The sequence below is a fragment of the Canis lupus genome, chromosome 13 (genome assembly GCF_003254725.2).
Source record: "Canis lupus dingo isolate Sandy chromosome 13, ASM325472v2, whole genome shotgun sequence".
Lineage (NCBI taxonomy): Eukaryota > Metazoa > Chordata > Mammalia > Carnivora > Canidae > Canis > Canis lupus.
The window spans coordinates 41,972,704-41,985,198 of NC_064255.1; the positions used below are offsets into that span (position 1 = coordinate 41,972,704).

The window sequence follows — 12,495 nt, forward strand, 5'->3', positions numbered from 1 at the left end:
ACTCTTTCAGTAAAATCCACCCAAATGCATCCAGTGGGAATTCAAGGTTCTCTGGCTAGAGAAGTATCAAAGCTAAAATATTGCTGACAGTGAGTCAGCATTAGTAATACAAGAGACTTATTGGGGAGTTGTGGATGGTAAATGCTTGTGAAATTTAAAAGGGAGAGGAAGCAGGACTGGGCCAAAAAAGCCTTTGAACACTGATGCAGATCTGACATCTGTGAAAGGAAGGACTGCTGTAAGCTGGACTGAGTAGACAAAAGCTCATACTGCAATGCAGATCTGCTTGAGTACTAGTCAGTCCCACTGCAAGCCCCAGAGCAGAGGCTGCTGGTTAATAGAAGCGAACATTTGTCCCAACGGCCAGTAACACACTATGGTTCATCATTGGTTGGGGCTGGACAAAAAGCACATGGACTCATCCTGAAATGTGAAGCCAACTTTCAAAGGCATTAGCAGTTGAAGGCTGTCGGCTAAAACCTGGATGGAAAGTTCATTTTTGGAAGGAAATTTGACCACATATGTGCATGGCTGCTTCACCTACGAGCACCAGATTTTTCTATTACTTCAGGTCACTTCAATTTCTTTCTTTTCCTTCCTTCCTTTTTCTTTCTTTTTTAAAAGATTTTATTTTTTATTCACGAGACAGAGAGAGAGAGAGAGAGAGAGAGAGAGAGGCAGAGACACAAGCAGAGGGAGAAGCAGGCTCCAGGCAGGGAGCCCAATGTGGGGACTCAATCCTGGGACTCCAAGCATGCCCTGGGCCGAAGGCAGGCCTAAACCACTGAATAACCCAGGGATCCCCATTTCTTTCTTTCTTTCTTTCTTTCTTTCTTTCTTTCTTTCTTTCTTTCTTTCTTTCTTCTTTCTTCTTTCTTTCTTTCTTTCTTTCTTTCTTTCTTTCTTTCTTTCTTTCTTCTTTCTTTCTTTCTTTCTTTCTTTCTTTCTTTCTTTCTTTCTTTTTCTTTCTTTTTCTTTCTTTCTAAGTTTTTATGTAAATTCCATGAGTAATTCTCTTGTATTACTTCTTATTTAACTTGAAGAGTATGGCTGACTCTTCATCCAACCAGCATCTCCATACCCCCACACCAACTGCATGGGCAAAGTAGAGGATATATCACAATACTTCCATTAGGAAGCATGCTTTTTTTTTAGGGAACTCTCTTGATTTCTAAAATCCTTCTAACATAGGATTAAAATGGTTGATGAGGTCTGGTCTTAGTAAAGTTTCAGGAAACATAACTACAAAGAAAGAGGATGTTTCGTATCTACTTGGGACTCTCAGAAATAGGAAAAGAGGCCATTCTTCAACAATTTTGGCAAGAGTCAAAAAATGTGAAAAAAATCAAATAGGAGAAAATAGTAAACTCATAATGGATTGATTCAAGATAGTCAGCACTTGGATAACCCAAGTACAAAAAAGATAAAATAGAGAGATGAAATAATAGAAGAAAAATCCAAATAAATAAAGGACTAAGTCTGCAGATGGAAAGGAGACCCTGATGCCTGACAGAATGAATTAAGGACCTACATACTAGGAATCTTTTATCTCCTATGTTGATGATTCCTCAAAAAAAAAAAAAATCTGACCTTTATATTCCTTGGTTTCTTTGCCTCCAATAAACTGACTCTTCACTCTTCACCCTATTTCAGACACGATGTCCATGTTCAAAGTGTAAATATTTTACTTTACAACTGCATTACCCTAATAGTTTTATCTTCAAGCACCCTACCCTGTGGTCACAATATCTTATCTTTTCAGTTACTACCACTTTATAACATACATTCACAGAATATACCCACAATGCAATGGGTTTATGATGTTGATAGTCCCTAATACTCTCTCCAGTTTTAATATTTTTTAGGAAGATTCATGGGATTCATGATACAGTCATACTCGTTGCCAAAACTTATTCCAGCAAAAAGATACCAACCAAAACTGGCAAAGGGAAAGATACATGGGAAAAACTTTAAAGTAAATAAGGGGGATCCCTGGGTGGCGCAACGGTTTAGTGCCTGCCTTTGGCCCAGGGCGCGATCCTGGAGACCTGGGATCGAGTCCCACGTTGGGCTCCCGGTGCATGGAGCCTGCTTCTCCCTCTGCCTGTGTCTCTGCCTCTCTCTCTCTCTCTCTCTCTCTCTGTGACTATCATAAATAAATAAAAATTAAAAAAAAAATAAAGTAAATAAGGTGCAAGTTTTCAGGAGTCTTTTCATAGTGGAGTTTTGTAAGATGCACTCGATGACTCCAGCAATGAGTTGTGACAACACGTGTGAAAGTTGTTTACCAGGGATCCTCATTAGAGACTCATTCCCTAATGATTTGAATTTTGCTGGGGACTGGTCATATAGGCACTGTCTGCCTAGCGTATGCCAAAATTTTAGACTCAGAAGGAGAACAGATGTTGAGCATAAACCATGTTGTTTATATACACAGTTTAGAAAGAGTAAGCCGTTCCTATCAGGAAATTATGAGATCTGTCTTTAAAAGCAAGCTCCCAGATTCCAGCCAAGGTGCAATCCTGTAAATAGGATTTCCAAAGGATAGCAGTCACTGGTCTGCTACGTTGACTCTTTTTATTTACACACACTAACACTTTTTCTGACATGCTTCACCCTGTTGTATCTTCATATTTCATCTTCCTAAAGTCAGTCTATGGTCCATCATTATATTCACTCTAGTATACACCTTAAATCCCCTCTCTGCTCTCTACTTATGTGAAATTGGGAGGACAAATCATGATTAAATCCAAGTGTCTATTTTCTTTCAACTGTGTATGGAAAGAGAAATACAGAACCTTCACACTAAACCCATGATCAATGCACCTGTGTTTGCTACACAGGAATTCCAAAATCCTTAGTTAATTGGTTCTCAAACTGCAGTCAATGAACACATGGGGTTAGCACCACCTGGTAACTTATTAGAACTAAGTTTTTAGACCTCATCGCAGATGTACTGATTTAGAAACTCTGGGGGAGGAGCCAGAAATTTAAGTTTTCACAAGCTCTTGGGTGATTCTGATTCATGCCAAAATTTGAGAATCACGGTTCTTGACCATTCATTGTCACAATCTCTTAGATATCTATTTTACATGTTCCCTCTTCAAACCCAAATCACCAATAACACTGCTTGTGTCTTCTTTCTCCATGAATGATCTTGGAGAGAAATTTTTGTTGTTGTTGTTGTTTTGCTGAGAAAATAGGGGTAATTAGAACTCTCAAGCACTTTTTTTTTTTTTTTTTTTTGCCTACACTTCTAACCCCTGTCCATATTACTGTCTTTGCTCCCATTACTAGAGACAGCTTGATATGATCCATTTGGATTTCATTTTCTCTACCTAAGTATACTATTGTCTCTCTTTTTAACATCAGTTCCCTTTCCACTGATTCATTCCATTAGCATAAGAATATGCTGTATTGTCTCAACAACACCTTACTTGATCTCCAGAAGATTCTATTTCAGTAATCCATTTTATAGCAAATACCTAAAATGACAATATATACTTAATGCCTGTAATTCCTTTCCTCCCATTCTCCCTAACCTGCTCTAGCCAGGCTTTCTCTCTACCATTCCATAGATACAGTTCTTGTAAAGGCCACTAATATTCTCTACTTTTCTAAATATAGTGAGCAAACTTTAGACCTCATGTCACCAAATATTACAGGTTGATTCAAAACCTCTTTATATTTTGTTTTATTATGTAGAATATCTCTCATATTTCCATATGACTCACTCCCCTTGTATCTTCACATCTCTGCTCAAATATAACTTTATTAGTGAAGCTAGATGATAATAGCAAATACTGTAGACTGTCAGACACCATTTTAAGACTTGGGGTGAAAATATTAGCCCAATTTTGCTGATGGAGAAACTGAGCCACACAGAGGTGTATTCGTTTTTCCAAAGTCATACTGTCAGTAAGAGTGGGGCCAGGATTTAAACCCAGGCAGTACTGCAGTACAAGCAATGACCGTAAGCCCTGGACTCCCTATACTAACTAACTTTGCCCCTTGCCCTCTCTATCTTCCTCAACTTTCCTTGTGTTCCTACATAGTCCTTATTATTATCTATGGCAAACAGTGTCAAGAGTTCCCTGAAAACTTGCTTTCACTTTATTTTAGGTGCACAGCTAAACTACATTTCCTAACCTCTCTAGCAGTAGTTGGGCCATGGAATTGACTTCCGCCTAATGAGACATGGACAGAAATTACGTGCATGATTTCTAAGCCTGACGTTTGATAACTTCCATGTGCTTAAGATTTACTGTGAAGCTAGTAAAACTTGATACTCCGGGATCTTACTTGATCCAGCTTCTTTTAGGACTCATAGAGGGCTCTAGACATTTTTTTACATATATTTGTAAAAGATATTTTAATTATAATCCTTTAATAAACTGGTCTCTTGCTACTCTGACTCCATTTCTTATATTTAGCCTTTTGTTGTATGAGGTTGGAAAGACAGCAGCTATTTTAGGATCCAGGAAGGAAAATATAATTAAGGCTATACAGAGATGGCTTTGGGAGAATATTGTCATACGTTTTGTTTTTCTTCCCATATATATTTATTATCTTCTATATGTATAAATGGCTTTCAGGAGTTTCAATTATCCACTGGGCCAAATCGTTCAATGTCATTATACAAACATGAAAGGACGGGGTCTTATGATATGACTGTGTCTGTCCCATGGCACTCAGCACCAGAGTTATGTGGATGGAGGAAAAACCAGGTTTGAAATGAAGGGTTCCAAAGGCAGTCTATAGAAAATTATTCTAATTATTGGATATGTAAAATTAAATGAACAACAGTCTCTTCTTATTTAAGCCTAGTCAAAATGAATATATTCTCTTGGTAAGATTATTAAAAGCAAGATACTCCCCAACATGGAAAGGAAAGGCAGGAAAATGAAAATAATAATTATAACAAAAATACCACACAGTGTGTTGAGTTAAACCACTAAGACTCCGAGGTCTGTTAGAGATGTTACCATTACTTACTATAGTCAAGTATAATACTCATCTCCTTATATATTTACTTTTTCCCATATGAGCTCCATGGCTCATGTAGTGACTTTGTTATTTATTCACCACTTGAGCTCTAGCAATTAAAATGGGACATGACACATAATAGTTTTCCAGTAAATGTTTTTTGACTATGTAGAGATATATCATGGTGATATTTTGAAATGCCAAAAATAGACTATTTTAGACATTACCAGGGAAGAAAAATAATTAACAAACTTTTCTTAAGGAACAAGACTCAGACTGACTTCTGGTCAGACATCCAGAATACTGCCAGACAAAGGGGTAACACTCTTTTCTATTGACTTGATGACAGATTACCACAATTTGTGGCTTACAACAGCACACATTTTTGTTTGTCGGTTTAAGAATCTCTGAGAGCCAGGATGGTGTTATGCCAAGTGCTATGCTGAGGACTCAGAGGACTGCAATCAAGGTGCTGCCCAGGGCCGTGGCTTCATCTGAGACTAGGGTCCTCTTCCCACCATTGTTTCCAGAATTTAGTTCCTTGTAATTGTGGGACAGAGATCCTCGGCTGTTAGAGACCATCCTCAGTGTTTTGCAACATGGCCCTCCCCAGAACATGGAGGTTTGCATCTTCAAGTTTAGTGTGAGAGTATCTCTTTGCTTTGAATCTATCTTCAGGGAACATTTTGGACTTCTTTTTTATTTTTAAGTTTTTATTTCAATTCCAGTTAGTTAACATGCAGTGAAATATTTATTTCAGGTGTACAAATAGCCGTACAACATTTCTATACATCCCCCAGGGCTCATGATAAGGGCACCACTTGATTCCCATCACCTGTGTAACCTTTCCCCAACCACTTCCACCTGTAACCTTCAATTTGTTCTCTGTAGTTAAGAGTGTGTATGTATTTTGATTGGAGTGTTTGTCCATTTATATTCAAAGAAACTATATATATATATATATATATACATATATATATATATATATAATTGACATTTTATTACTTGTTTTGTGGTTGTTTCTGGAGATTTTCTCTGATCCTTTCTTGTCTTTCATATTCTGTGGATTTTCTTTAGTAGTATATTTGGATTTCTTTCTCTTTATTCTTTGCATGTTTATTAGCAGTGTCTGATACATAGTTGCCATTAGCTTTGTACATAACCTCTTGTGCATATAGCAGTCTACCTACTCTAAGTTGATGGTTGCATAAATTTGAATGCATTCTTTTCTTTCTTTACATTTTAGATATTTGTTATTGTATTTTATCTTTTTTGTGAGTCTCATTTTTTACAGAAATATTCGTTTTCACTGCTTTTGTGTTTCCTGACTTTATACTGTCATTTTTGGTCTCTCTACTCAGAGTCCTTTAGTTTTTGTTTATTTATAAAACTATTTATCTCTCTTCTGAATGATAGCCTGGAATGTTCTTAGGTGCAGATTTTTTCCCATTTAGCACTTTGAATATATCATGCCACAGCTTTCTGACTTGTCAAGTTTCCACCAAAAAATCTCCAGATAGGCTTATGGGTTTTTCCCTTGTAAGTTAATGACTTATTTCATCTTGTTGCTTATCTCTTTATTTTACAGATTTTAATTACAATATGTCTTTCTGTAGACCTGCTTTTGTTGATGTTGGTGGGAATTCTCTGTGCCTCCTGGATCTGGATCTCTGTTTCCTTCCCCAGTAATTAGGAAAGTTTTTAGCTATTATTTCCTCAAATAAATTTTCTGCCCCCTTTTCTCTCTTCTTCTTTTGGGACTTTTATAATACAAATGTTACTATGTTTGGTGGAGAGACCAAATTCCTTAAGTCTGTTCTCATTTTGCATAATTCTTCTTTCTCTCCGAGTGTGGTGAGTTTTAACTAGGTGTGCTCTGGCCTGTTTGTGAAATGAGACCTGTCACCATCTCCAGAGCTGAAACTCTGCAAAACTCCCTGGTCAGGAGACATGGCTTGGGCAAGGGTTGGTGCTCATCTTCTGTGGGAGGGACCTGTCACATCAGGACTGAAGCGGGCATGACTGAGAAGGGCAGGTCCACCAGAGTGCAGGGGCACGGGGCTTGGTGTAAGCACCTTGGGCAGCCAGTGCTAGTGCTATGCTGCTTCCTGCAGGTGGCTCCGTGTTTATGATGAGGGGAAGTGGAGGGGAATGGCCTGGCCAACTCCTTTTTTCCTTGAGAGGTGTCTCCCTGGTTGCTATCTCTCAGGGTCACACTCTGAGAAGAATAAATAATTGCCCCGATGTGAGCCCCAGGTGCTCTTCACATCACTGTCTCCCCCGCCCCGGGTTGTGTGCCTTTTCTCCAAGGGCAGCCCAATGCCTTCCAGGCTCTATCCCAGCCACGCCTGGTGACCTTTATAACTCCAGGCTTTAAACCCCACTGGTTGCAAGAGCTAATGAAATTCAGTCCATCAAATTTTCCAAGCCAGTAGCTGTGGGGAAATGTTCTCCTTGTGCATGCCCATGTGTGCTCCTCTGTCTCTCTCCCTCTCCCTTTCCCTCTCCCTCTCTTTCTCTCTCTCCCTACCCCCCTTCTCTGAAATCATTGCTCCTTCCTCTCCATAGCAGCCATGATCTATTTCTACCCTAAAGCATGTCTCTGTACTTCCTACCTATTTTGATGTGGCCTCCTCTCCCTTTATTTTTAAAATTTGTTCTTCAGGTTGATTTTGGGGTATTTAGGATTACTTGATAGTTATCAAGTTGTATTTGAAGGAGGAAATGAACCTAGGGTCTTCCTACTCTGCCATCTTCCTCCCTCTCATCTTGAAATTTTTTTTAAAGGCCTTACCTGATATGGTCAGGGACACCCAAGATACTCTTTTATTTGATTAATTCAAAGTCTATTGATTAGGAACCTTAATTACATCTGTGAAATATTTCTCCTATGCTGTATAACATAACTTAATTATGGGAATGAGGTCCAAATATATTCACAAGTCCCACTTATACTCAAGGGGAAGGGATTATATGAGGTAAGTACACTAGGGGCTAAGAGTCTTGGGGGACCATCTAGATTTCAAAGGAATTATTTTCATCATTATAATATTTTGCTAGAATTCTACACTCAGCCAAAATATCAGGTATTTTGGACATGTAAATGTTTAGGAGGTTTCCTCTGTGTGACAGAGCTACCACAGCAGGCCTGATGTTGCTGTTGAGGAGGACACGCTTGTGGTGTTCTCCTCAGATGATATTTGGGAACTTGGCTTTTGGAATATTCTTTATGTTACTAGTCAGTAAGGTTGTTTTTAATGCACAGGCACTAACCTGAAAGGGAAAACTTGGACGTTTGTTCCAAATATCCTCCAGACTTCCTGGTGTGTCTTTCTGTGTTGCTGAACATCCATATTCATTCACTGTCATTCACCACAGCCATTAGAACAACTGCCTCTATGTCCTGTTGTTCTTTCAAGTGTGTCACCCAACATATGGTTGCTGTGGGTTCCCCAAGTCACCTCCCATACTTATTATTATAAAAGAGATTTACTAAGAAGTACCTCAGGAAAAATTGACTTGCAAATCAAGGCAGAGGAAACTGTATTCAGCAAACAGTGGATTAGATCCAAGGGGTCAGGGATGCCTGGGTGGCTCAGTGGTTGAGCATCTGTCTTTGACTCAGGGCATGACCCTAGGTCCTGGGATCGAGTCCCATGTCGGACTCCCTGCGTGGAGCCTGCTTCTCCCTCTGCCTGTGTCTCTGCTTCTCTCTCTGTGTCTCTCATGAATAAATAAATAAAATCTAAAAAAAAAAAGAAGAAGAAAAATACCCAAGGGGTCAGTAAATACAGGGTTTAGGATGACAACTGTGCATCAGCCTGGGAATAGTCTGTTTTTATTGAAGCCAACGAGTATAGAAAGACCACAAGTAAATATATGCTGTAATTGAGTTTGTATAAAATATGAGAATATAAGGAAATCCAGTAGTATAACAAGAATGAGATAATTGGCAAACTTTTAGAAAATGAACAAAAATTGTATAAAAAATTGTTTAATATGAGAGTAAAATGTGTTATGAATTTTAAATAATCATTGAAGAATAAAAATTATCATGTATTTTACTTTAATAGTGGGAAAATATCAGTTCATGTGGTTCCAGGGTTAATTATTTTGGATGCATTAAAAATGTGTTATTCTAGCATATTACTAAGACTAGTATTAGATTTTATATTCCATTAATAATGCAATGTTATTTCATCCCTTTCATTTTTAATAGCTTTTGACTTAATGGACCAAACTACAAACTTTGGTAGTTATTACAGAACTAAAAATAAATATTAAACCTCAATATGTAAAAAAAATATCAGGAGCAGAATTTAGGAAATGCAATGTGGAGAAAGAATAGGACTGTTAGTACCACCATCTTTCAATGTAGACAGGCAAAGCCTCCTGAAAACATTTATGGAAAAAGAAATTTTATGGTTTATTTAAAAGTTTGTAGTAAATGATAGAACTAAAATAGTAACATTTTAATGGCAGGACGCCAATATGAAAATAACAATTTTATCAAAGCAGTGGGATAACATGGAATTTTTTCTTTGTTTCTAAGTTTTAAATTCTCTGATATTTATTAGATTATCTTTAAGGATAATTTAAACTTTTTGAAAAGTCATTAAATGTTAATGCTAGACTGAGATTCTAGTTCTTTTGCTCTTTTCTCAGAACATAGAACAATAACTGACATAACAGCTGATGTTCCATAAACATTTGTTGAATGAATGAAATATGAATTCAACAATTTTCAATCATCCCCTATAGGAAAACAGTATTTTAGGTTTGGCAACTTCAACTCTAATTACTCACTTTTCTTTTCACAAATCTCACTTTAATTCCACTTTAATAATTTAATTTCATCCCTATTGTTCCATGACTTTCGCCTCATATGGTTTGTATCCATGGAAACCTACAATGCTTTAATATTATATTTGGCCTTCCAGGGGAATTGCCATTTTAGGTGAACACCGGAGGATGGGTAGGAATTGCACAAGGTAGATATTATAGATGGAAGCAATAGCATTTATGATAACTTGGTGTGTCAGAGGGATATGAAGAACCTTCAATATGATTAAAATATAGAATTTGAGGGGTAAATGTAGTCTGAATGTTTATAGATGACTGCATGTTCCTGATCATGGTGGAAAAATGATCCCATTTCAAAACCTTGGGAATAGAGAAGATTATATATATATATATATATATATATATATATATATATATATATAATTATTAGAACTTGGTGACTGAATGTTTATAGGGAAGGAGGTTCAAAAGGAGTGTTGAAGGTTTTGGTAAGACTCTCATAGAGAATTTAAAAGGGAACAGATTTTTTGATGGTGGTGGTGATAAGATTCTTTACTTGTAGTTTACTTTTAATTATGCTGATGCATGTGAATTGGGAGATTAAGTTGAGTATGCTGTAGGTGCCCAAGTAAAATTCAAGTAGAGGAGTCTACTTACTTACTTGCTGGTTAGAAATTAGGACTATATCTCAAAAGAAAATGGACTAAAGATAAAATGTTAGCAGTCATTTCTACACGCTATAGAATTAATAAACTTGAAAATTAATAAACCACTTCATTGACTATTATGTTTTTCAAATTTAGAATTCTTTTATATTGTTTTTTTTTTTAAGATTTTATTTATTTATTCATGACGGACACACAGAGGTGGAGGGAGAAACAGACTTCTGGTGGGAAGCCTGATGTGAAACTTGATCCCAGGACCTCGGCATCATCACCTGAGCTGAAGGCAGATGATCAACCACTGAGCCACCCAGATGTCTCTTGTTTTTATTGTTTTATCCCACCTATGTCCTACACATAATATGAAATCATCACATTTATTATTTATTGAATATATACTATTCACTAGGTACTATATAGGATATTTTAAATTTATTGCTCATTTAGTCTTCACAAAGCCTTATGAAATGCTGAGATCCCTATTTTATTGATATTGGAACTCAAGATTATAAATATCTTTCCTGTGTTTAATAAGTAACTAGACCACCTGAAAGAGCTGAAGTTTGGGACCAACTTTGCCTTATACTTATGTCCGTATTTGTCTATCAATCATACTGCCTCCAGTCTATTTCAGTTCAGTTCTGTATTTTCAAGAAAGAAATTTCTTCACTAAGACTATTATTATTTAACAACTTGCCACCCATTGTTATGCTTGTTGTAGGTGATTAGAGATGCTTATGTGGTTGTATATGAATGATGTCTGGAAAAATACAGTGGGATCTCTTAGGGCTTTTTAATTGCTTTTGAAACCTTCTTACCATAATAGGTTTGTCTAAAATGTATCTCTCTACACAAGTTTTACTTTGACCTATGACCTTATGAAACATTCAAAAAGAGGAGTCTGTCAAGATGGAGCACAGAGACACTCTTGAGATTTTACTTTTGAGTTGCTATTGCACAAATCATTAATGTCTACAAATAAATTCATAGAAATCTGGTCAAGTTCCTAAAGTCCACATTTTTGTGGCTTACAGTCTGCAAATCCTGTCTAAAATAGACAATGTGCATATATGTGCCTACACGTATGTTTGATAATAAGCCAAAAAATATGGAATGACCAACATCTAGTAACACAATATCCAGCCTTTCAAATCTATCAACTTTATAAAGTAGGAGATGGACCAGTTTTATGATTTAATTTGATTGATGCTCTGTGGATGGCATCCTTCCTTTTTATTGTGAGCCCACATCTATCATATCACACTTGTGACAGTGGTAATTGTCACTGACAAAGTTTCTCTGCTGCTCCAAATTCAGCCAACTGTTCATTTCCTCACTGCCTTCCTTGCTCATGAGCAAGAAGCAATTGCATCCCTTTCTGGAACTACTCAGTAAATAACTGATGAGGGACTTTTAGGGTAACAGGAAATCAGAGGTTATGCAGCATCCAGAAAAGACTTTGTTATAATATCTTTGGTCAATTGCACCAGGCATGTTTGTCTCCCTACAATCTAAGAATTAGCTTCTAATTTGACTTTCCCAGGTGCAATTGTGCAGGAAGTTGCTGGACCCTGAAGACTGCAGCAAGATAAGAAGGTACATTTAATGAGACTCAGAAAGTCTAAAAAGTGCATCATAGACTGAGAATCTATCTTTAGTGACTTGAATTTCTTTTGCCACAACCAACTTTTCAGTGAAAATAATAAATCTTTTCTTGAATAAGTGACAGATGGTTTCAACTGGCAAGTTTGCTTTCAGTAAATCCATAAAAGGAAAACAATCCTTAATGTTTCAAAAGAGTAACAATAGGTCAAATACTAAGATTTGGATCTAATCCCTCAGCAGCTAGACGATGAGTGACTATCCCTGATCTAATACCATCTTTTAGAAAATTGTATTTGAGAAGATGTGTTTTACATCTTATTTCAAAAGATGTCTGATTACTTTCTCATACATTGTGCAAAATTGCTTTCGGGTGCCAACCTTCGCTATGTATTAAATATATAAGTATATGCATGTGTGCATTTCTCTGAGTAAATTGATA

General features: G+C 36.9%; 1 long non-coding RNA gene across 3 annotated transcripts in view; it reads left to right on the forward strand.

The window, feature by feature from the left end:
• The window catches only part of LOC112652223 (uncharacterized), a 248,027-nt gene that overhangs the window by 162,579 nt on the left and 72,953 nt on the right, over positions 1-12,495 (forward strand). For all 3 annotated transcript variants that reach the window (XR_007401654.1, XR_004814537.2, XR_004814547.2), the window contains exon 8: positions 11,995-12,047. This is a non-coding gene — a long non-coding RNA (uncharacterized LOC112652223). The remainder of the gene's footprint in view (positions 1-11,994; positions 12,048-12,495) is intronic.